Source organism: Sturnira hondurensis, unplaced genomic scaffold, assembly GCF_014824575.4.
Source record: "Sturnira hondurensis isolate 20B ecotype Veracruz unplaced genomic scaffold, ASM1482457v3 Scaffold0009733, whole genome shotgun sequence".
In the NCBI taxonomy this organism is placed as follows: Eukaryota; Metazoa; Chordata; class Mammalia; order Chiroptera; family Phyllostomidae; genus Sturnira; species Sturnira hondurensis.
This window is the reverse complement of record NW_028082364.1, coordinates 7,968,376-7,995,321: the sequence shown is the minus strand read 5'-3', so window position 1 is coordinate 7,995,321 and position 26,946 is coordinate 7,968,376. Positions and strand designations below refer to the sequence as shown.

Sequence of the window (26,946 nt, the reverse complement as noted above, 5' to 3'; positions counted from 1 at the left end):
AAATAGATGGGGAGAGATAAAAATGGCATAGGAAACAGAGAACTCAAAAAACGTATGTACAACCCATGGACATGAACTAAAGTGGAAAGGAAGCTGGAGGGTTGGAGGTGCAGGGAAGAGGGGGGATAAAAGGGGAAAATTGGGAAAACTGTAATAGCATTATCAATAAAAACTTTTTAAAAATAAATAAAATTAAGTAACTAAAAATTAAAAATAAATTAAAAAAATAACTCGACATGACTGATGATCAAGATTGTATGGACCAAACCTTGAAAAAGAAATCTTCACCCTTGAATGCACAGCTTAGAAACAGGAGCTTGAAATGCACAAGTTTTGCACCCATATGAGAAAGCTAAAATAGTAAACAAAATCCAGTCAAGATGGAAGAAACGAGTCCATAGACATGTCCCCAGGGGCACGGACTTGAAATGAGAGTGCTTGTATTTTACTTTACTTTTTTTTTTACTTTTTGGTGGACAATTTCAAATACACTTGACCTCCATGTTTTTTAAAGAGGCTGCAATGGAAAAAGCAAATTACAAACGATTTTCAAGCACACTTGACAGGTAAAAACCTGTCTCTATTATACTACAAGGCCAGTTCCAAGAAACGTCACATGAAACACGATTATTGTTCCCTTGGCCAATGTTTGGAGACCAATCTCAAAGTAACTGCGCAGTTCTGACATCTGAATGTCTTCAACTGCGCTTCTAAATTACACTGCGATGAAAAGTCACTGATATTCTCCCTGGAATCAACCCCTTTTCCTGCCGACCTGCACTGACTGCAGTGTCATTCCCCAAAATGTCCACGAGATGGCAGAAGAGACCGATAGAGGCAACGCAGGTCCCACTAATGACTTGGCTGAAAGGTTCCTTTGTTTTCTACTGTTTTAAGACGCAATGACGGGAACACTTTTCATTTTCCCCCAACAACATGACTGCACAACGTCATCGCCGATCAGCTCCACTGCCCTCTGCCACCTTTCAGGCAACTTCCCATTCCATCATCCCACAGCACGGTTACCTTTAGGAGCACAGAGCTCTTCCAGGTGCCTTCTGCAGCCTTTCAGAGAATGCAAATTTCTCTCCACTAAGAGAAATTCGGAATACCGAACTAAACGGGCATGCGAAGGTGCAAGGTCTGGTGAGTACTGCGGATGAATCACGACTGCGCAGCCAGGCTGGAACCGATCTTCCCTGGTCACCAAAGAGAAACGTGCGCTCCCACCTCATCCTGAACCTTTCCCGTCTACGACTTCGTCTCTTTCCCACAGGCAGTGCTTGCGGTTGGTCTGATGGGGCAGCACGTGTTGTGAATTTTCCCAAGGAGCTCCTCCTCCAGGACTCTCTCCGGCATCACCACACAGGCAACATCACTACCTCCTTTGGATGAAGACCGCCCTGTGGAGGGGCTGCTGGTGGTGGTTCCTTCATTTGCCACCAATCACTCCCATTCCACATTATTCTCAAATTTCAACGGTTCATATCCCCCTCACAATTTGCTTGCAAGCAGAATGGTTTCCTTATGTTTCCATAGAGGACCACATGTGGAAACGAGGTCAAGAAAGTTCCCAAACCCCACCACGCTTAACTTCTGTGGAACCCAAACATCAAAACGATTCACGTAATCATGCAGGTGCAAATGATTTTTGATGTTCGATTTGGATACTTTGAGTATGTCACCTGTCTCCCGCATGGCATAGCGTGGTCTGTCCTCAGTGAACATCTGGACTCGATGGCTCTGAACTGCAAATGCCCTGCCAGACCCATGGGGCATATTTGTGGGAGAAATCTTGGGCATGAAACTTCACAAACCACATCTGACATATTTCATCACCTACAACCACACTATGAATCTTTATTTTGGCATTCCAGTTGTGTGTTCACCTTTCTTGAAATGACAAAGCCTAATGCGCCAAAAGTGTTCCTTATTTTCATCCATCCTCAGTATGAAAATGGCCATAAAATCACAATGGTTTCGATGAGTTTTTTTCTTTCAATGCACATGGCTATGACATCTGTCACTATAGCGTCTAACCCAGTGCTTTCTAATGAAGCTAGACAAGTGCACAAACCAGAGTCACAGGATGGGGCGGGACAGCGGGGGTGGTGGGGGATGAACTGCCTTCTGGGCCAACTCAGTATAAATAAAGCTTTCACCAGAATCACTCCATTGAAATATTTTACAGTATGTTTTTTGCTTTCATAGCACGTAAGCTAGAATTCACTGAGAATGGGTGACTGGAAAGTTCTCCTGCTTGGTACTTCTGCAACAGGCTCCTGCAGAACTTCCAAAATAAACCACCATTTGAGTTACAAAATAATTTAAACTCAATGATGCTAAAGGTACCACACACCGAAGCTTGAGAAGAAAATCTTCACCCTTCAACACACAGGTTATGCACATAACATCATATTCTACAAGATCTGCACTCTTTTTAGGAACCCAAAAGAGTTAATAAAGCCAAGACACACTAGAGGAAACTGGCCTCGAGACATGTCTGAAAGGGTAGGTGCATAAAATGATAATGTTTGTATTTTATCTTATTTTATTTTATTTTACTTCTGGGCAGAGAATTTTGAATAAATTTTATATCCCCCTTGTTTAAGAAAGCTACAACAGACAAAGCAATTCACAATTTTCATACACACTTAGAACTTGTAAAAACCTGACTCTATTACTCTACAAAGCCAGTTCCAAGAAACATCACAGAAAACACGTTCATCTCTTCCTTTGCCCTTAACCTACAAACCAATCATAAGGTAACTGGACATTGCTGACATTTAGACATTTTCAAATGTACTTGTAAATACCACTGTCATCCAAAGTCATTGATATTCCACTGGAATCAACCACTTTTCTTACTGACCTACTTTAAGGTGTCATTCCCCCAAATAGCCACGAGATGGCAGCAGAGACTGACAGATGCAATGCATATCGCACTCATGGCATGGCTGAAAGGTTCCTTCCCTTTTTACCATGAAGTGCAGTGCGGGGCACACTTTCCTTTTCCCCCAGCAATGTAACTGCACAACATCATCACCATTTTGCTCCACTGCTCTCTACCATCTTTCAGGCAGGTTCACCGTTCCATCATTCCAAACCATTGTTCTCTTTTGGAGCAGAGAACTCTTCCAGGTGCCTTCTGCAGTCTTCCAGGGAATGGAAATTTCTTTCCACTATGAACAATTCAGAATGACCTACCTAAATAGCCATAAGCCGGTGCAAGGTCTGATGAGCACTGCAGATGAATCATGTCTGCGAGCCAGGCTGGAACCATTTATCCCCTGGTCACCAAAGAGAAACAGGCACTCTCACCTCATCCTGAGGCTTTTGTGTCTTCCCTGGACAAATTCCAGACCCTTTCCCCTGGGTGGTTCTTTTGGTTTGTCTGAACCAAAGCAGTACTTGTTGTGAGCAACCTGCTGGTTTTCCCAAGGAGCTCCTACTGCAGGACTCCCTCCCGAACCCACCACAAGGGCAACATCATCTCCTCTGGATGAAGAAGGCCCTTTGGAGGGGCTGCTCCGTGGTGATTCCTTTGTTTGCCCACAGTCTCCTCCATTCCATGTGGCTAAAGTTGATAGCTCATCCCCCCTCACAACTGGTCTTGGAAAGGAAATGTTTTCCTTACATTTCGGTGCAGAACCCCTTGTGGAAATGCAGTCCAGAGGGGTCCCCACCACCCCACTTAACTTCTGTGGAGTTTGCATTGCAAACACCAACACAACTAACATCACCACGCTGGTGCAGATCCTTGCTGAAGCCTGATTAGGATACTTTGAGTACGTCCCCTGTCTCCCACGAGCCATCATGTGCTCTGTCCTCAGTTAATGCCTGCCCTCCATGGCTCTCCACTGCAACTGCTCTGCGAGACCCATGAGATAACTGCTCCAGGGACGTCTCCGGCATGAAACTTCTCAGTCCACTTCTGACATGATCTGTCAGTCACAGCATCTCCTCCACACACACCACAAACCTTTTCTTGCCTTACCGTTGCACTTGTACCTTTCTTGAAATGGCACAGCCTGAAAGGACCAAAATGCTGCTTTTGTTCATGCATCTTCAGTGTGAAAGGGGCCACACACACGTTCTCCGGTTGTGACGAGGTTTTCTTACTGGGTGCTGATATGATGGCTGCCACGACACAGTCTGACAAAACGGTTTCAACTGACGTTAAAGGCAAGTACGGGGAACCAGATCCAGGTGATGGGGGAGGGTGGTGGAAGTGGGCTTAGGGGCCAAACAGAGTTCTTGGCCAAACAGACTTTTGAGCTGAACAGACGTTTTGGCCAAAAGAACTTTTTGGCCAGAATCTTTGGCCAAATGAACTTTTTGGAAGAACAAACTTCTGGGGAAAATGGACTTTTGGGCCAGACTTTTTAGCCAAGAGACTTTTGGGGAAATCAGACTTTTTGTCTGGAAAGACTTTTTCACCGGAGTCTTTGGCAGAACGCACTTTTGGGCCAAACTCGGTTTCTGGCCAACCCCACTGAGGCAAGGTTCAAGTGGCATTGTGGCCTGAAATCTATACAACCTGTTTCTTTGCTCTCATAGCATTTAAGCCCGAGATATCACCGAGAATGGAGGAGTAGACAGTTCTGGACTTCTGAAACTGCCTCCTACAGAACCTCCAAAACGAACCACCATTTGAAATGCAAAATAACTTGACCCGAATGATGCTAAGGATGCTACAGACCAAAACTTGAAAAAGGAATCTTCACCCTTGAATGCACACATTACAAGCTGAAGCAGGAAATGTACAAGTTTTGCATTCATGCAAGGAATTTAAAATGGTAAATGAAGTCCAGTCAAATCCAAGAAGCGAGCCCGTAGACATGTTTGGAAGGGCATGTGCATACAATGATAGTGCTGGTATTTTACTTTGCTTTTTTGGATACTTCTTGATGCAGCATTATGTATAAATTTTATTTCCACATTCTTTAAGGAAGCTGTATCAGACAAAGCAACAACAAATGATTTTCAAGCATGCCCATAACTTGTCAAAGCCTGACTCTGCAAAGCCAGTTCAAAGAAAGGTCACATAAAACACGCTCATCGCTCCCTTTGCCCTTAATCTGCAAAGTAGTCACAAGGTACCTGGACAGTGCTGATATTTAGACGTTTTCAAATGCACTTGTATACACCACTGCCATGAGCTGGAGTCAACCATTTTTCCTGCTGACCTACACTAACATGTCATTCCCCAAAACTGCCACCAGATGGCAACAGAGATCACCACATGTGATGCATATCCCACTGATGGCTGGGTTTAAAGGTTCCTTGGCTTTTTACTGAGAGATGCAATGATGGGCACACTTTTCATTGTCCCCCAACAATGTGACCAGACAACATCCTCTCCATTTTGTTCCACTGCCCTCTGCCACCTTTGAGGTGAAAATTCCACCCTCCCACAACACTGGTTCTGTGTTCTGTGAGCACAGAACTCTCCCAGGTGCCTTCTGCAGCCTTCCAGGAAATGGACATTTCTCTCCATTGAGAGAAATTCAGAAAGACTGAACTAAATGGCTAGGCGCAGGGGCAAGGTCTGGTGAATACTGCAGATGAACCACAATGGCACGGCCAGGCTGGGACCGATTTTCCCTGGTCACCAAAGAGAAATGTGCACTCTCACCTCCTCCCGAAGCTTCGTCTTCCGCGGACAATTCTGGACTCTTCCCCTCAGGTGGTGCTTGCAGTTGCTTTGACAGGGAGCGGCACAGGTTGCCAGTGCGCTGCTGGCCTTCCGCAAGGAGCTCCCACCACAGAACTCCCTCCCGAATCCACCACCAGGGCAATCTCGCCTCCTTTGGAGGGAGATCGCCCCACAGAGGGGCTGCTTGTGGTGGTTCCTTTGTTTGCGCGCAGTCTCTCACATTAGCCATCATTCCCAAATACCAACAGTTCATCCCCTCCGGCCTACAGTCTTCACGGAAATGGAACGTTTTCCTTACATTTCACTGGATAACTGCTTGTGGAAATCCAGTCAGGAAGGGTCCCCCAGTACCCCATTTCACTGCTCTGGAGCCCAGACGTCAAAGCAATGAACACAACCAGGCTGGTGCAAATGATTGTCAAAGCCCGATTAGGATACTTTGAGTACGTCGCCTGTCTCCCGTGAGCCGTAACATTCTCTGTCCTTTGTTAACATCAGCTCTGAGTGACCCCCCACTGCAAGTGGTCTGCCTACCACGCGGCAACTGTATGGGGGAAAGCTCCAGCATGGAACTCCACAGTCTACTTCTGACGCAGTCCGTCAGTCACAGCATCTCCTCCGTACACACCACACATCTTGTCTTGCCTCACAGTTGCGCTTGTACTTTTCTGGGAGTAACAAAGGCTAAGAGGCCCAAAGTGTTGCTTATGTTCATGCATCTTCAGTGTGAAAAGGGACACACACACATTCACCCGTTGTGATATTTATAACACATGCTAATATGACAGCTGTCCCCATACAGTCCAACAGGACGGTTTCAAATGATGTTAAAGGCAAGTATGTGCAGCTGGAGCCAGATGACGGGGTAAGAGGGCAGCAGTGGGAGGGGGGATGGGGGCCAAACGGACTTTTCGGCCAAACGCCATTTTGGTGGAATGACCTTTTTGGCCAACCCTATTTCATGCAAGGTTCCACCAGCATCAGTGCCCCGAAATCCTACACAGTACGCTTCCTGCTCTTGTAACACTTCTGCTACCATTCACAGAGAATGGATGAGTAGAAAATTCTGTTATTTGGGACTTCTGAGATAGACGGCTACAAAAACTCCAACATGAACCACCAGTTGAATGACATGACAATTCGACTCAATAATGCTAAGGATACTAGCTGCCAACTCTTGAGAAAGAAATCTTCACCCTCCAATGCACAGGTTAGAAGCAGAAGCTGGAAATGTACAAGGTTTTCATCCCTGCCAGGAACCGGAAGTGGTAAATGAAGTCCAGGCAAAGTAGAGGGGAAAAGCGCACATACACCGATAGCGCTGATATTTTACTTTCCCTTTTTTTGTACCTCTTGGTGCAGACTTGTGTGAAAATTTTACCTCTGTGTTGTACGAGGAAGCTGCAACAAAGCCAAGACACGATTTTCAAGCACACCTGCAACTTGTCAAACCTGACTCCCTTACGCTAGAAAGACAGTTCCAAGAAACATCACATAAAACACATTCAGTGCCCCCTTTTTCCTTAACCTGCAAACCAGTCACAAGGTAATTGGACAGCTTTAACATTTAGACGTTTTCAAATGCATTTGTATATTCCGTCGCCATGAAAAGTCATTGGTATTCCCCTGGAATCAACCCCTTTTCCTGCTGACCTGCACTAGGGTGTCATTCTCAAAGACAGCCACGAGATGGCAGCAGAGACCACCGCATGGGACGCATATCCCACTAATGGCTGGGCTGAAAGGTTCCTTGGCTTTTTACCATGAGATGCAATGACGGGCACCCTTTTCATTTTCCCCCAAAATGTGACCGCACAAAGTCGTCATCGTTTTTGCTCCACTACCCTCTGCCACCTTACAGGTCACTTCACCATTCCTTCCTCCTGCAATATTGTTATCTTTGAAACAGGGAGCTCCTCCAGTTGCTGTCCGCAGTCTTCCAGGGAATGGAAATTTCTCTCCAATGAGAGAAATTCACAAAGACTGAACTAAAGGGTCGTGGAAGGTGCAAGGTCTGACGTGTACTGTGGATGTATCAGGACTGCCCCGCCAGGCTGGAACCATCTCCCCTGGTCACCAAAGAGAAACGTGGTCTCTCGCCTTTTCTTGATTACATGTCTTCTGCTGACAAATTCAGGACTCTTTCCCTGAGGTAGTGAGTTCCACTGGTCCAATGGGGAGCAGCACTTTGGAAGCAACCACCTGGTATACGGCAAGGAGCTCCTGGTACAGGACTCCCTAGTGATCTCACCATGTCCACAGCATTGCCTCCTTTGGGCACAGACCACACTTCGGAGTGGCTGCTGGTTCCCTTCGTGTGCCCACGATCTCTCCCAAACCCCATTAGTGTCAAATGTCAATTCTTCATCCCCCTTCTCCACAATTTGTCTTGGAAACGCAATGTTTTCCTTGTGTGTCAATAGACCACCTGGTGTGGAATGCCGTCAGGAAGGGTTCCCCCCTCCCCTGGTTAACTTCTGTGGAACCGAAACATCAAAGCGATTCACGGAACTCTGCCGGTGCAAATGATTCTCGTGCAAATGACACTAGATTTCCATTCTTTGAGTATGTCACCGTGTGGCATATCGTGGTCTGCCCTCAGCTAACATCTGGTCTTCATGACCATCACCTGCAGCGGGTCTGCCAGACCCGTAGGGCGTCTCCGTGCAAGAAGTCTCCTGCGTGGAACTTTGCAAACCGCTTCTGACACATCCCATCACTCACAGCACCTTCTCCATACATGCAAAAAACCTTTTTTTGCCTTAAAGTTGTACTTTCACCTTTCTTGAAACGAAAAAACCTAATGTGCCAAAAATGTTCATCCATCTTCAGTATGAAAATGGACACACAACCATTCGAAAGATGTGGTGAGTTTTATTTTAATGCATGCTAACTGAACTGTCTACTCCTCCATTCTCAGTGATAATTGTCCTTTTGAAGGACAATGCATGCTAACGGAACTGTCCTGATACAGTCTAACAAAATAGATTTCAGTGAATTTAAACACGAGTAAGAGCAACCGGAGCCTGTGACAGGCAGGGTCGGGGCGGCAGAGGAGATGGGGATCGAACAAACTGTGTAGCCAACCTGATTTAAAGCAGGTTTCATCCCGTCATTGAAACCCTCTACAATATGTTTGGCGCTCACAGACCTTAAGCTAGCATTCAATGAGAACGGGCACCCGGAGAGCTCTGTCATTCGGGACTTCCGAAGCAGACTCCAAAGGAGCCTCCACAAGAAACCACCATTGAATGACAAAATGACTTGACCCGAACGATGCTTAAAACGCCACATAAAAAAACTTCAGAAAGAAGTCTTCACCCTTAAATGCACAGCTTAGGAACAGAAGCACCAAATGTACAAGGGCTGCGTCCATAGTACGAAGCTGAAAGGATAAACAAACGATAAAACACAGAAAATAAGTGCACGTAGACGTGTTCGGAAGGACACGGACATGTGAGGACAGCGCTTTGGTATTCTTTTCCTTTTCATACTTCTAGGTGGAGAATTTTGAGTAATTTTTACTTTTACCCTTCTTCAAGAAAGCTGCAGCAGACAAAGCAATGAAAAATGATTTTCAAGGACACCTGCAACTTGTCAAAGCCTGACTCTGTTACGGTACAGTTCCTAGAAAGATCATAGAAAACACGTTCATCGCTCCCTTTGCCTCTAACCTGCAAACCAGGCACAAAGTAACCCGACAGTCCTTACATCTAGACGTTTTGAAATGCACTTCTAAATAACATTGCTGTCCAAAGCCATCGATATTCCTCTGGAATCAGCCACTTTTCCTGCTGACCTGCACTAAGGTGTCATTCCCCAGAATGTCCACGAGATGGCAGCAGAGACCAACAGGTGCAACGCATATCCTACTAATGGCCTGGCTAAAAGGTTCCTTCGCTTTTCATCATGAAATGCAATGACAGGCACACTTTTCATTTTTCATCAGCAACTTTATGGCACAACGTTGTCACCGTTTTATTCCACTGCCCTCTGCCACCTTTCACGTAATTTCACCAGTCCATGGTCCTACAACATTGTTCTCTTTCAGAGCAGAGAACTCTTCCAAGTGCCTTCTGCAGTCTTCCAGGGAATGGAAATTTCTCTCCACTGAGAGAAATTTGGAAAAACTGAACTAAATGGCTCTGCACAGGCACAAGCTCTGGAGAGTACTGCGGCTGAGTTGTGCCTGCCCAGCCAGGTTGGAACCGTTTTCCCCTGGTCACTAAAGAGACCTGTGCGCTCCTGCCTTGTCTTGAAGCTTCTGTGTCTTCCGCTGACAAATTCTAGACCCTTTCCCACAGGCGGCTTTCCGTTGCCCTGACGGGGAGCAATACCTGCTGGGGAAACCCACTGGTTTTCCACAAGGAGCTCCCACTGCAGAACACCCTCGGGAACCCACCACACACACCACATCACCTCCTTTGGGTGAAGGCCGCCCTTTGCAGGGGCTGCTGGTGGTGGTTCCTTTGTTTCCCTCAGTCTCTCCCACTCCACCTTATTCTCAAATATCAGCAGTTCATCCTCTCACAATTTGTTTTGGAAGCAGACCATTTTCCTTATGTTTCTGTAAAGAACTGCTTGTGGGAAAGCAGTCAAGAGGAGTCCCCTACCACCCCACTTAACTTCTGCAGAACCCAAATGGCAAAGCGATCAGGGTAACCATGCTGGTGCAAGTGATTTCTGAAGTCTGATTAAGATACTTTGAATATGTCCCTGTCTCCCACATGCCAGAACATGATCTGTCCTCACCGAACATCTCCCCTCCATGGCTCCCCACTGCAACTGCTGTGCCTACCCATGGGGCAACTGCGCAGAAGAAATCTCCCACCTGCACCTGGCAATCCACTTCTGACACGTTCCACCGTTCACATCGCCTTCTCCATACACACCACAAACCTTGTTTGGGGCCCTACAGTTGCGCTTGTACCTTTCTGGAAATGACAAAGCCTAATGTGCCAAAAATGTTGCCTATATTTATACATCTTCAGTGTGAAAATGGCAACACAAGTATTCACCAGTTTTGATGAGTTTTTTTTAATGCAAGCAGATATGACGGATGTCACGATAGAGTCTTCAAAAATGGTTTCAAATGGCTTTAATGACAAGTATACAGGACCAGAGTCACATGACAGGGGGTGGAATGAAATTACTCGGTAGCCAAGCCAAATTAAAGCGGTATTCAACCGGCATCACAGAATCGAAATGCTATACAATATGTTTATGGGCCTCATAGCACTTGACCTGGCGTTCACTGAGAATGAATGACTAGAAAATTCTGTCATTCAGGATTTGTGACACAAACTCCTACAGAGCCTCTGAAATGAACCACCACTGGAATTGCAAAATAACTTGACCTGATTGATCGTGAAGATGCTGCGTACCAAAACTGGGTAGAGAAGACTCACCCTCGAATACCCAGGATACAAAGAGAAGCTGGAAATGCACACAGTGTGCACCCGTATGAGGAACCTGCAATAGTAAACGAAGTGCAGGAACACTGGAGGAAATGAACCCGTAGACATGTCCAGACAGGCGTGTACGTAAAATGAAAGCGCTGCTATTTCACTGTATTATTCTACCTCTTGATGGAGAATTTTAAGTAAATTTTACCTATGCATTGTTTAAGGGAGCTGCAACAGACAAAGCAAGTGACAAATGATTTTCAAGCACACTTGGCACTTGTAGAAACTTGAATCTATTAAACTACAGAGCGAGATCCGAAAAATGTCACATAAAACCCGCTTATTGGTGGTCCCTGGCTGTAAATCTGGAGTCCAGTCACAAGGTAATAGGACAGTGCTGACATGTGGACGTTTACAAATGCATGTGAAAATACTACTGACTTCAGAAGTCATTGATATTCCACTGTAATTAACCACTTTCCCTGCTGCCCTACACTAAGGTGTCATTCCACCAAGGGCCACGAGGTGGCAGCAGAGACCAACATGGAACGTGTATCCCACTGATGGCTGGAATGAAAGGTTCCTTCACTTTTTACCCTGAGAGGCAGTGACAGGCACATTTTCATTTCCCCCCAACAATGTGACCATACAACATCGTCACCGTTCTGTTCCACTGCCCTCTGCCACATTTCAGACAACTTCACCTTTCCATTGTTGCACTACATTGTTCTCTTTTGGAGCAGAGAACTCTTCCAGGTGCCTTCTGCAGTCTTCCAGGGAATGGAAATTTCTCTCCACAAAGAAAAATTCAGAGATGAACTACACAGCCGTGCAAAGGTGCAAGAGCTGGTGAGCACTGGGGATGAATCATGACAGTGCAGCCAGGCTTGGACCGTTTTCCCCTGGTCACCACAGAGAAACATGCACTCTCTCCTCATCCTGAAGACTCTGTGTCTTCTGCTGACAAATTCCAGACTCTTTCCCTCAGGTGGTGCTTCCAGTTGGTCTTACCTGGGGCAGAACTTGTTGCCAGTAACCTGCTGGCTTTCCGCAAGGAGCTCCCACTGCAGGACCCCCTCCAGAATCCACCACCAGGGCACCATCACCTCCTTTGGATGAAGACTGCCCTTTGGAGGGGCTGGTGGTGGTTACTTGGTTTGGCTACAATCTCTCCTGTTCCACATTATTCTCAAATAGCAATGACTCATCTTCCCCTGATGCACAACCTTCATGGAAAATCTATGTTTTCCTTATGTTTCAGTGCAAAACTGCATGTAGAAATGCGATCAGGAAGCATCCCCCACTATCCATCCCACTTAACTTTTGTGGAGCCCAAGCGTCAAAATGAGTAACGCAACCATGCTGGTGCAAGTGATTCTCGAAGTCTGATCAGGACACTTTGAACATGTTGCCTGTCTCCCATGGGCCACAATGTGCTCTGTCCTCAGCTAATGTCTGCCGTTTGCGACTCTCCACTGCACCTGCTCTGCGAGACCCGTGGGGCAACTGTGCATGAGAAATCTCCGGCATGCAACTTCACAATCCACTTCGGATGCATTCTGTCGGTCACAGCGCCTTCTCCACACACACCACGGACCTTGTCTTGCCTCACAGTAGCACGTGTGCCTTTCTTTAAACAGCAGGCCGAAGGGGCCCAAATGTTGCTTATGTTCCTGTGCCTTCGGCGTGAGAAGGGCCACACACACATTCCCCACTTGTGAGACATTTTTCAAATCACACACTGTTAAGACGGCTGTACCACACAGTCTAACAAAACAGTTTTGAAGGACAATAAAGGCAAGTATGGGCAACTGGAGGCAGGTGATGGTGTGGTGGGGGTGTCCGTGGAAGTGGGGTTGGGGGCTGAATGGGCTTATTGGCTGAATGGGCTTTTGGGCCAACCCCATGTAAGGCAAGGTTCGACCAACATCGCAGCCTCCAAATCCTATACAGCATGTTTCTGCTCTCATAGCACTTAAGCAGCACTCACAGAGAATGGATGAGGAGAAACGTCTGTTGTTCGGGACTGCTGAAACAGACTCCTACAGAACCCCCAAATGAACCACCCTTTGAATTACACAATGACTTGACCTGAATGATGCTAAAGATGCCAGTTACCAACTCTTGAGAAAGATATCTCCATTCTGGAATGCACAGGTTAGAAGCTGGAGAAGGACAAGGCTTGCACTCACACAAGGAATCTAAAATAGTAAATGAAGTCCAGGCAAAATGGAGGAAACAACCATACACACACCGACGGCGCTGGTATTTTACTTGGCTTTCTTTTGTACCCCCTGGGATAGAATTATGCACAAATTTTACCTCTGCAATTTTTGAGGAAGCTTCAGTAGAAAAACAATGACAAATGACTTTCAAGCACAGCTGCAACTTGTCAAAAACTTACTCTACTACCCTACAGGGCCAGTCCCAAGAAACGTCACAAAAAACACATTCCTTTCTCCCTTTGCCTCTAACCTGCCAACAAGTCACAAGATGACTAGACAGTACTGACCTTTATACATTTTCAAATACACTTGTGAATACCACTGTCATCCAAAGTCATTGATATTCCACTGCGATCACCCACTTTTCCTGCTGACCTGCACTAAGGTGTCATTCCTGAGAATGCCACAAGATGGCAGCAGAGATGCACACACTTGGAACAGGTATTCTACTATTTGCTTCAAGGAAAGGTTCCTTCACTTTTTACACGTAAAAGGAACCTAAAATAGTACACAGAGTCCAGGCAAAGTGGAGGAAATGAGCCTGTAGACATGTCCAAAGGGACACATACATAAAATGAGAGTGCTTGTATTTTACTTTAGTTTTTTACCTCCTGATGGAGAATTCTAAATCAATTTGAACTCTGTGTTATTTAAGGAAGCTGCAACAGACAAAGCAATTACAAATGATGTCCAAGCAAACTTGGCACTTGTAAAAGCCTGCCTCTATTCCTCTACAAAGCCAGTTCCAAGAAATGTCACATAAAACACGCTTATTGCTCCCTTGGCTGACGTCTGGAGACCAGTTGCAAAGTACCTGGACACTCTTGACAACTGGACATCTTCAAATGCGCTTCTAAATTACACTACTAACAAAAGTCATTGAAATTCCACTGAAATCAACCCCTTTTCCTGTTGACCAGCACTGAGGTGTAATTCTCCAAAATGGCCACGAGATGGCAGCAAAGACCGACACTTGGAACACATACTGTACTATGGGCTTGGCCACAAGGTTCCTCCACGTTTTCCAGTAAGATGCAATGACAGGCACATTTTTTCACTGTCTTCAAACAATGTGAGTGGTCTGCAGTTTGATCATTTACTTCCATTGTCCTCTGCTATCATTCGGCCCACTTCACCATTGCATCTGCCCACAACATTGTTATGTTTGGATCACAGAACTCTTCCAGGTGCCTTTTGCAGTCTTCCACAGACCGGAAATCCACTAAGAGAGTTTAGGAAAGGCTGCTGAAACACCTGGCAGTCTGAAGATACAACGTCTTATATGTACTGTGGATGTATCAAGACTTCCCTGCCAGGCCAGAACTGTTTTCCCCTGGTCACCGAAGAGAAATAAGCACTCTCACCTTATCCTGATGGAAGATTACACGTCTTCTGCTGACAAGTTCAGGACTCTCTCCCTGGGGGGGGGGGGGGGGGGCGGGGAGTTCCATTGGTCCAATGGGGAGCAGCACTTTGGAAGTAACTGCCTGGTTTCCCGAGAGGAGCTCCTGGTACAGGACTCCCTAGTGATCCCACCATGTCCACAGCAGCGCCTCCTTTGGGTGCAGACCACACTTCGGAGGGGCTGCTGGTGGTTCCCTTCTTGTGCCCACGATCTCTCCCGTTCCACATTAGTGTCAAATATCAACAATTCATCCCCTCTCTCCACGTTTTGTCTTGGAAATGGAACGTTTTCCTTGCATTTCAGCGGAGAATCTCATGTGGAAATGTGGTCAGGAAGGGTTCCCCGTCCTCCCCAGTTAACTACTGTGGAACCCAAACATCAAATAGATTAATGTAATCTTACAGTGGAAATTATTTTTGATGCTTGATTTGGGTTTTTTGAGTAGGTCACCTGTCTCCCGTGTGGCATAATGTGGTCTGTCCTTGAATGATGTCTGACTGGATGGCTGTCAACTGTGACTGGTCCATCTGATGTGTGGGGAACCCTCACATGAGAAATCTCCAGAGAGAAACTTCGCAAACCACTTCTGACACGTTCAAGCCATCATACCACCTTCTCCTACATGGCACAACTCTGGTAGTCCATTGAACTGGCATTTCAACACTCTACACATGCCAAAATGTAATGTATTGAAAAGATTACTTCTGTTCATCCATCTTCAATATGAAAATGGCCACACACCCAACACTTCTGATGACTTTTTTTTAATGCATGCTGATAGGACATCTGTCATAATACAGTGTAACCAAAGGGTTTCAAATAAAGTTAAAGACAGATATGTGAACCAGAGTCCACATGGTGGGAGAGTGAAGGCGGGGGTGGTGAGGGACCGAACTGACTTTTTGGCCAACCTGGTGTTAAAGCAGGCTTCAACCAGCATTGCAGCATTGAAATCATACACAGTGAGTTTTTTGCTCTCATAGCACTGAAGCTAGAATTCACTGAAAGTGGGTGACCAGAAAGTTCTGTTGTTTGGTGTTCATGAAACAGACACCTAAATAATCTCCAAAGTGAACCACCCTTTGAGATGCAACATAACTTTAACATAACATAACCTCAACATACTACATACCAAAACTTGAGGAAGAGATTTTCACCCAGAAATACACGTTAGAAACAGGAAATGTACCAGTTTTTGCACCCATATGAGGAAACTAAAATAGATAAGGACATCCAGAGAAAAACAAGAAAAAGAGGCTGGAGACATGTCCCTAAGGCCACATACACAAAATGGTGACACTTTTATTTTATTTTTGTATTTTATTTTATATTTTACACCATGGCAGAGAATACTGAATAAACTTTACTTTTCTCATTGTTTAAGGAAGTTGCAAGAGACAAATCAAATTACAAATGATTTTCGAGCGCACATGCAAGTGGTCAAATCCTGACTTTAGTACGCCACAAAGCCAGTTCCAAGAAACATCACAGGACATTCATCACTCCCTTTGCCCTTTAAGCTGCAAACCAGTCACAAGGTAACTGGACAGTGCTGACATTTACAAACCACGATGTCATTCACAAAATGACCACCAGATGGCAGCAGAGACCGCCACTTGGAACACTGGCTTCACAGAAAGTTTCCTTCTCTTTTCACCCCTAAGAGGAACCTAAAACATTAAACGAAGTCCAGGCAAAGTGGAAGAAACGAGCCGATACACATGTCCTGAGGGGCACATACAATGAGAGCGCTTGTATTTTACTATATTTTCTTTTACCTCTTGGTGGGGAATTTTAAATAAGTTTGACTTCTGTGTTATTTAAAGAGGCTGCAACAGACAAAGCAAATTACAAATGATATTTGTAATTTGCACATTGTAAATGTAACAAGCACATGTGGTGCTTTTAAAAACCTGCTTCTATTCCTCTACAAAGCCAGTTCCAAGAAACGTCACATAAAACACGCTAATTGCTCCATTAGCCAATATCTGGAGACCAGTTTCAAGGTAACTAACTGGACATTCCTGACAGGTGGACGTCAACTGCGCTTCTAAACTACACTACTATCAAAATCCATCGAGCCCTGGCTGGCGTAGCTCAGTGGATTGAGTGCGGGCCTGCGAGACGCATGATCGCGGTTCGATTCCAGTCAGGGCACATGTCTGGGTTGCAGGCCAATTTCCAGCAGGGGACTCACGAGAGGCAGCTATACATTGATACTTCTCTCCTTCCCTTCCCCTCTAAAGATAAATAAATAAATAAAATCTTGTAAGAAATTCACTGATATTCCAATGGAATCAGCCAGTTTTCCCACTGACCTGGAGTAAGGTGTCATTCCCCAAATTGGCCACGAGATGGCAGCAGAGACCCACACCAGGAACCTATATCCCACTAATGGCTTGGCTGAAAAGTTCCACGGCTTTTACAGTGAGATACAATGACAAGCACGCTTTTGATTTCCCTCCAACAACGTGACTAGGAAACATGGTAGCTGTTTTGTTCCACTGCCCTCTCCCACCTTTCACACACTTCACCATTGCATTTTCCCACAACATTGTTCTCTCAGAGCAGAGCACTCTTCTGGTCGCCTTCTGCAGTCTTTCAGGGAATGGAAATTTCTCTCCACTGACAAAATTTCAGAAAGACCAGCCCTGGTGGGTGTAACTCAGTGGATTGAGCTCGGGCTCTGAACCAAAGTAATCGTGGTTCGATTCCCGGTCAGGGCACATGCCTGGGTTGCAGGCGAGTTCCCATCAGGGGACGCACGAGAAGCAACCACACACTGATCTTTCTCTCCCTTTCTCCTTCCCTTCCCCTCTCAAGAGAAATTCAGAGAATCCTTAAATTTTTTTTCAGAAAGACCGAACTAAACAGTCATGTGAAGACGCAGGTCTGGTGAGTACTGCAGAAGAATCTCCATTTGCAGCCACATCGGAATTTACCCCTGGACATCACAGAGAAACGCGCACTCTCACCTTGTCCTGAGGCGGATGTGTCTTCTGCTGACAAATTCCACACTCTCTTCCTTCCGCAGAGTTGTCAGTTGCTCTGACAAGGAGCAGTCCTTATTGCGAGTTACCTGCTGGCTTTCAGCAAGGAGCTCCCACGGCCGGAACCCCTCCAGAATCCACCACAAGGTCCAGGTGACCTCCTCTGGACAAAGACCCCCTTTACAGGGGCTGCTGGTAGCATTTCCTTTGTTTGGCCACAATCTCTCCTGTTCCACGTTATTCTTAAATAGCAACGATTCATCCTCCCCCTGGCCCCCAGTCTTCATGGAAATAAAACGTTATCCTTGCGTTTCGGTGCAGATGTGCATGTGGAAATGCGGTCAGAAAGTGTCCCCCACCTGCTTAACTTCTGTGGAGCCCAAGTGTCAAAGCGATTAACATAACCAGGCTGGGGCAAATGATTCTCAAAGCCTGACCAGGATACTTTGAGTATGTCGCCTGTCTCCCCGTGCCATAACGTGGTCTGTCCCCAGTTAGCATCTGCCCTGGATGGCTCTCCACTGCCCCTGGTCTTCGAGACCCGTGGGGCAGCTGCAAAGATACTCATCTAAGGAAAGGAGCGAAGCGAAGGCGTATGTGTGTGCTCCACTCACAGTGCACTCTGGGTCCTCTGTTGCTAGGGTTTCACCTGTTTCCTAACGTTGAGGACTTTAGAGGAGGACTTAGAAGAGTCATCTGCACAGAACACTCAGCTCTCCAGGGGGGGCCCTTTGATGTGTTGATGCAGCAAAGGGAGCACACAGAGTGATCAGGGTCCTCCCCTGGTGAATTTCTCCCCCAAAAAAGTCACCAGAGAAGGGCTGGGACTGAGGTGGGTCTTCCCCTGTGTGGTCTGGAATGTCTGAACCATTTGCTCTCCAATGTCCCTGGTCAGGGAAGATAAGGGCCTCAGATTTATTACCTGGCTGTAAATCACTGTCCTTATTAACCTATCAAACTCACTTTTTCCATTCCACTTGCCAAGGAATTTTCTTACTTTTTTTATTAACCTGCCTCAACTCCATACACTTGGGGACTCACATTAACATTGAATTTCACACAATGATCATCTGCTGACAGACACCAGACACCACAGCCAAACTCAGGACTCTGGACACAGAACCTTGACTGCAAAAGCTGGACCTCGGAGTGGACCCAAACCAAAACCAGGACTCCAGGCCCAAAGCCCCAAACCCAAAGCCATGGGCCCTCACCCAAGCCAGACCATGAGGTCCGAAGGTCAAAGACCAGACGCCAGGGATTGACAGTGGACACTTGCGATGCCGTACACCAAAGCCAAAATGCTCATCTGCACATGGACCTCGCATGGGCACCCAGGACACAAAACCACATGCTAAGAGGTGCAGGACTGCAGACACACAACCAAATACATTTTAACTCTGAAGCACAGGCCCCAGACACAGGACGCAGATCTGTAACCATGATGATCATCTCTAACCAGGAGGCCATGGCCAGAATTTGGAGTTGGGGCCAGACGCTGGGAGCCCATTGCCAGAGGCCAGAGGCAGGAGGTGAACCGGATCCTCCCATTGTACACAAACCTGGGATCCAATAGGATAAAACCCTTGTCTCTCTAAATGCCAACTTCAAAATTTTACCAAACCCAGCAGCAATGGGCCAAAACGCAGAGTGAACGAAAAGGAGGCTGACCTTGGAGAACAGATGTCCATGGTCTCTCAGCTCCAACAGCTTCAGGAGTTGGCACTGTCTCAGCATTCATCCCACATCGCCAGCTTTCAAATCTGTGGGGGATAAAATTATTTCCCACAAACCTTGTCAGCTCTAACACCTGTGGGATAATAATCACAATGACGTAATCAGATCAATATGAGATATTCAACACTTAATACGTGCATGAGCACGAATGAATACCGGACAATGAGGTGATATCAGGTACGTAGGACCTTGAGGATTATGGGGACCCAGGACCTCATAGAGGTAAGAAGGGTGATAGACAGGGAATTTATGAAAAGTGCAAGCTTCCTGGAATGTCACTTTTTGGTAGGCAATCCTCAAAACTATAGGACACAAAGCTCAATTAATAAACTTTTTCCAATTTCATTCACAAAATCATTCCGTTGAGAACAGGTTACTTTGCTTAAATTGTTCACTCTTGTGGCAACAGTGGCAGACACGGCCTGAGAGGGGGACCGGCTGCCAGGAGCCTCGCCCACGGGACTGAGCGACCTTGTCCAGTGCAGTGCGGACTGTCCTCCTCCGCCGCAGCCAGTGGAGGGCAGCGGGGCCCACGAGTGCAAGGCAGGTGACGATGTGTCCCCAACCAGGAGGAGAGCCACGGCCACACAGGCAGGACAATGACACGGCAGGGACCTCAACGCTGCTAGGACATCAGGCCGCTGGGATGTGGGTGCGTTGGAACCACCGATGCAGTTGGGGCATCGACAAACCAGGACATGGACGTGCATAGGGAAGCGACAGAGCTGAGACGTCCGTGTGGAAAAGGGAGCGAAGCAGCCAGGACATCCACGCGGGTGGGACAGTGGTGCAGCCAGGACTTCGAGGCAGACAATGCCCTCTACAGGGACGTGGAAGGGACACAAACACACAGGATGGCGGCGCAGTCATGACATCAAAGCAGAGGGGACCTAGACACACCATCATGATTTTGGCAAGGCTGGGACATTAGCGTGGTGAGGACGTGGACACGAGAGGTACATCGATGCTGCCAAGATGCCGACAGACATGGGACATTGGACCACAAAGACATGGACACGGCTGAAACATGAATACAGGTCTGACCCACAAAGGATGCCCAGTTACCTGACGTAAAGACACCACTGTTGTGCAGGGGGGAGAGAAGGAAAAATGAACTACCAAGTCCATTTATAGGAAAGTAATAACATCCACGACTAAGCACCATTCCGGTCAACATTCGTAGGTAATTCACCGCAGCCACCAACCTCTCCTGCTGGCCTGCGCGGAGTGTTATACACAGGTTGCCCAGGAGATGGCAGCAAAGAGCCACACTTGGGACATTTTTCTAAGTGATTATAATGAGCTATAAAGCAAGTTCCAACAAAGGACTGAAATTATATACAGTATATTTCTTTCTATAATGGCTACTAATATAGAAATCATAAACAAAGGATAACTAGTTACTCCTGATATTTACTAAATACATGTCTAAATAACATTACAATCAACATTTATTGATATTCTACTATCGCTAACCAATTTTCCTGCTGACCTGCCACTAACATGTTATTCCCCAAATGCCCACAAGATGGCAGCAGAGATTCACACTTGGAACACTATTTGCTTGGCCAAAGGGTTCATTCGGTTTTTAGGTCAAGAAGCAGAGAATTCTCCTTCTTTTTGTTTTCACGGATAATTTCACTGAAGAATGTATTGTTTTGTTACACTACCTTCTGCAACCTTTCAGGCATCTTCATAATTATATATTCCCAAACGTGTTTATCTTTTGGTCAAGCCAATAAAAAGCCAGTTTCAACAAGCAATGCAGCACTGAAACGAAATACTGTGTGTTTCTCTAAGTGCTCCTACTGCACTGAAGCTAGAATTCACTCAAATGGAGTGACGGGAAAGTCCTTATATTTGGTAGCCATGTAATACACTTCTAAACGACCTCAAAAATAAAACAACTTGAATTACAAAATAAACTGATTATTTTGTAATTTAAAGCGTTTTAAATTTACTTTGTTCTGCTCACTTAAACAATGAGAAAATGTTTACTCAAAATTTTACTCTAAGAGTTAAAAAGAACTATCATTTTATGCATATACACTTGCAGATATGTCAACGGGCACATTTCTGTGTACTTTCTCTGTATTTCATTTACTATTTTAGGTTATAAGTATGGGCACAAAAGTTGTAAATTTTTAGCTTTTATTTTTGAGGCTGTGCGTTTAAGGGTGAAAATGTTTTTCATAAGTTTTAGTATGTGGTATCTTTATCCCCATTGAGTTTATTTTGTAATTCAAATTGTTTTATTTTTGTGGTTATTTAGAAGTGTATTACATAGCTACCAAATATAAGGACTTTGAAACCAGAAAGATGTTGGTCTGGTTTAATAATTTACACAGCAAAATAATAAAAATACTGCATGCCAGACCAAGATCCTTCTGATTTCAAAAATGAAAGAAGCTTCAAACTGTTTCTCAACCAAAGGTGATATTTGCCCCCAAGGGAACTTCAGGCAATGTACTGAGCCATTTCAGATTGTCCTGGGAGGAAAGGAAGTGAGGGTGTTGGCGGTGAATAGAGGTACTGCATGCTGACAGGCACCTACAATGCAGAGGCCAATCCCCCAGGAGAATGAATTCTCTGGCCCCAAACCTCCATGGTGCTGAGAATAAAAACCCCTGCTCTGCATCATGAAGACCCCATTAGAATACACACAGCATGTCCCTTTGCATCCTACATTTCAAAGGCTGCCTTTCTTGGAACAGGAAGCCTGAAGCTGAAACTTAAAGAACAAAAAATGCCAGCCACCTTGCCAACATTGGGGAGAACTGTCCTGAGCAATAGGTCAGGAGGCAAAGGAAGATCTGTCCACTCAGGAGACCAGATCACACTGTGATTAAACAGAGTATTCATCTGAGGATCCCTGCTTCTTTCCATTGCTCATACATCACTTTAATAACTGATTCATGGTGTCACTTACAACAAAGAATCTTACTCTGTTAGATTCCACACTTGACCATCTGAAGTTTTCCTCTTTGAAAATGTGGACATTTGTTACCTTCTGTGTTCCTCAGATGACCTACCTGGGGCACACTGCCTGTCACAAAATATTTCTGATTTCTGGAACACCATGTTTCCAGACCCTAAACTCACATAAAATGCTAAGAAGGATGTTACTATTTTATTTAGTCATTAATGTATTTAGGACTAACAAGGACAATTTTTCTGGCTCCTCACAATACTTCACTTCTTCTTGTTTTCTTTCAAGCTTTAACTATTTCTAGGTCACCTACACCTACAACCATGTAATGGTCATTATTGCATGACAGCAGGTTTACCTTCATAACTCATGAGAATCAATAGAAAAGTACCAAAATAGAATTTAGTGCAGTGATGGAGAAATAACATGCAGAAATATGTAGAAAAAGTACATTAATGATATAATTTTTAACAAGACTCAATTGCAACAAAACAGGTAAAAAAAAAAACCTCGGAATAAAGTTAACAACAATGTACAGGATCTGTACGAATGAATTTGGAAATTGCTACACAATAACAGAAACTTGAACAAATAAAAAACATCATCTTGTTTTGGGATTAAAAATGGCTATCTTTGTATACCCATTTACCAAAGTTATCTATAACTGAAATATCTAGATAAATATAGAAAAGTCATCCCATAGGAAGTAGTAGTTAAATTGGGACCTGAGACATGTCCCAGGGTACTGGGACATGTACCCTAGAAACAGTCTGGGGTACTGAGACATGTACCCTAGAAACAGTCTGGCCCCCCTTTGGTGCTCCCCACAGGGTGGCTGTATGTGCCCCCCACAGCCCTGTCACCTCCTAGTCCCCACACAGCTCACCTCCTGTCCTTGGACTGCGTTGCTTGCATCACGTTAGGATGCGAGCATCATCTCGTGACCACGGAGACCAGCAGCCGGCAGCGCCTAACCTCCAGCCCGCATACTTGTTCATCTCTCCACCAGAACTGGCCGCCCCTCAAGCCTGCCAGCCTCAATATGCCTCCCACCCAGCCCCACCCACGTCCGTGGCCTCCTCTCACCTCCAGCCCACTCCAGCCTCTGACCTTAGACCCCGCCCCCATCTGCAAGTTTGATTTTTCGTGGTCCATTTAAACAAAACCAGCCAGGAATCAGGTACACGTGTGGACATGCAGTGTAATGAAGAAATACATTAATGATATATACTTTATAAAATTAAAAACAACTCTGAAAAAGAACTTGTTCAGACAATAAAAGGACAAGACACAAACTGGGAGAAAACATGAATGACCTAAAACATGGGGTGAAAGAAGATTGAAAGTGAAAAAATGGGAAAAGATACACAGGATGATGCAAAACCAACTTTACAGTTGTTCACATGGAACATAATCTCATAATTATTAAATAAAAAACACAACAATAAACTTTGTTTCTCGTATTCACAACTCTAAACCTACTTTTGCCTCACCCTGTCTTATGCAAACATAAACCACATAAATATTACATACTAACATGCAGTGGACTTCACGGTAACAAGCATGACTAGAGATGAAGAGCCCTTTACATCAATGAGTTTAATTTACCAGGAAGATCCAAATTTATAAACAATGTCATAAACTTAAATTATATAGAACACAGATGCAAAGAAAAACTTATAATCATAATAGCTTTAACAAACCTCTCTCATCAGAAATACAGCATTCCACTTTCACAAACAAGAAACCACCTCAAAAAATTCAGTAAGTGTACGAGAAACACCATGAGCAGCAAATTGGATTCAACATTCACAGGTAACTGACTATGCACAGCTTTTCCTGCTGACCTGCCCTAAGGTGTTAGTCCCCAAATGACCACGAGATGGCAGCAGAGATGCATCTGCTTGGAACATTTTTTTACATTGACCATATTGTAACGAAGCAAGTTTCCAAAAATTCAAAGGATTGAAATTATATGAAGTATGTTTCTTGCTCTCACTGTAGTTGATCTAGACATAAGTTATAAAAGTTAACTAGAAAGTTCTTACATTTAAAAGTCATGAAATAGCCCTGGCTGGTGTAGCTCAGTGGATTGAGCATAGGCCTGTGAAGCAAGGGTTGCTGGTTCGATTCCCAGTCAGGGCACATGCCTGGGTTGCAGACCAGGTCCCCAGTAAGGGACACATGAGAGGCAACCACACATTGATGTTTCTCTCCCACTCTTTCTCCTTCCCTTCCCTTCCCCTCTCTCTAAAAATAAATAAAATATATAAAAAACAAAAGTTAGGAAATAATATATTTACCTGCCAGGGGAAATCCCGTGATCACACAGGATGTGTTGACCCCTGCAATTTCCCCAAATGTGGGAGCCTTGGCTGCATACTTTGCGGTACTGGGAACTGTGTTTGCGTTCTCCGGTCATGAAAAAAAAGTGATGAAATACACGTCTAAACAACCCTCAAAATGAATCGCGATTGGAGTGACGAATAATTGAAGCTGAATAATGAAAACAATACATTAAATACCTATGGGAAAATGAGTGATAAATCTGCACATTAGGGAGAGACAGCTGAACAGTCACAAGTTTTGCATCCATATTACAAGCCAAGAATAATAAATTAAATCCAAAGAAAGAAGAAGAATGGAAATAGGCAAGGAGAGATGTCTGGAAGGGTATGTACTTAAAACAATAGCAGCTATTACCTGTTTGGGTGACATGTTGAATTCATTTTTATTTTTCCGTATAATTCAAGTAACCTGCCACACACACACACACACAAAAAAAAAACCCTTCTCAGTTTGGGTTAAGAAAAAAAAAAGAAGGCCCTGGCTAGTGTAGCTCAGTGGATTGAGCGCGGGCCTGTGAACCAGACAATCGCAGTTCGATTCCCAGTCAGGGTACATGCCTGGGTTGCAGGCCAGTTCCCAGCAGGGGCCAGTTCCCAGCAGGGGATGCACAAGAAGCAACCATAACGCCCTGGCTGGCATAGCTCAGTGGAATGAGCGCGGGCCGCGAACCAGAGGATCGTGGTTCGATTCCCAGTCAGGGCACATGCCTGGGTTGCAGGCTGGTTCCCTGCAGGTCAACTCCCAGCAGGGGACCCACGAAAGGCAACCATACATTGATGTTTCTCTCCATCTCCTTCCCCTCTAAAGATAAATAAATAAATAAAATCTTTAAAAAAAAAAAAAGAAGCAACCATACATTGATGTTTCTCTTCCTCTCTCCTTCCCTTCCCCTATAAAGATAGATAAATAAAATATTAAAAATAAAAATAAAATAGCTTTAAAAAAAAGAAAAAAAAGAAGGAATGAGAGGAAAATATGGCATAACTTAAGAACAATAATAACCCAGACTGCTGTGGAAACAACAGCACAGGCTTTTTCTCTGCTCACCCAGATTGATCTCAGAGGGGCCCCTTTTCCAAAGTGCGCTTCTTTGGGTGCAAATGCAGCCCAGCAGAGAGGAATGACAGGACCAGATCTGCATGAGCAGAGAAGGGGGGCAGCACAGCCTGAGGGGGAACTTGCCCTGGGGCTGCCTCATTTGGGGGGGCCCTCACAGCCAAGACTCCTCACACCTGAACAGCAGCAGCAGCACTGGGCTGACCCACACAGGTGCCGCTTCATGATTCACCTGGAACAACACTGAGCTTCCTAACAGCCATGCTGCACTCACACCCATTAGTACCAAAACACAGCTATTTGCACTAAATAGAGTTTCCTTCTTCCCCACACCCCAACTCTGGAACTCCTCCTGGCATTGACTTGGAGCCAATGACCATCAATTCACAGACAACAGATGCCACAGACAGACTCAGGACCAGACACAGGCCCTAGACTGCAGAACCTGGGCCCCAGAGCAGATCCAAAACCAAAAGATAGACCCCAGACCCCGGCCCCAATCCCAAAACTGTCCCCACGCACCAAGCCAGACCATCAACCCTGAATGCCAGACCCCAGACACCACAGACAGACAGGGAACCTTGGACATCAGGTTCCATGCATCAGACCCTAGAACCAGAGCTGCACATGGACCCCACACCCCCACCCAGGACACAAAGCCACACCTGAAGAGGCCCCAGATTCCAGACACACAGCTAAAGACAGATTTACCCCAGGCCACAGACTCAGGAGACAGAACCCACACCTGTAACCGGACCCCACAGCCAGACTCCAGAGCTGGAGCTGGACTATTCAGCCCGGTTGCCAGATGCAGGAGGGGAACCGAGTCCTCAGTGTCAACAGAGCCAGGAGTCAACAAAGAACATTCCTGACTCTCTAAGTCCAAACAGCTGGCTCACAAATACATTTTCCTGCCAATGTAAGTGTACAAGTGTACAGCACTGCTAAATTACACCAAGCCCTACAGAAATAGGCAAAAAGGCTGACAGAAAAAAAAAAGAATAATCACATACTTTGCCAGGAGAAGTCCATGATCTCTCAGAGGCCGCACTTTCTGGAAGTTAGTGTCCTGGCCATGAATGTCACACAGCCGGCTCACCAAACCTGTGGGAGATTAAAACATTGTTCTTGTCGTGCCTTCTAAGTTCTGGCAGCTGGGCTAGTAATCAAATTGACATAATCATATTAACA

The 26,946-nt window shown here is 45.4% G+C and overlaps 1 long non-coding RNA gene and 1 pseudogene across 1 annotated transcript; both read left to right on the top strand.

Annotated features, from left to right (window-relative positions):
• The first annotated feature begins 5,031 nt into the window (after positions 1-5,031).
• LOC118995069 (uncharacterized) lies at positions 5,032-25,761 on the top strand. The gene is made up of 3 exons (XR_005068193.1): positions 5,032-5,042; positions 7,665-7,671; positions 25,667-25,761. It is a non-coding gene; the product is annotated as an uncharacterized LOC118995069 (long non-coding RNA).
• On the top strand, positions 24,646-24,769 carry LOC118995074 (uncharacterized; annotated as a pseudogene).
• Positions 25,762-26,946: the final 1,185 nt, after the last annotated feature.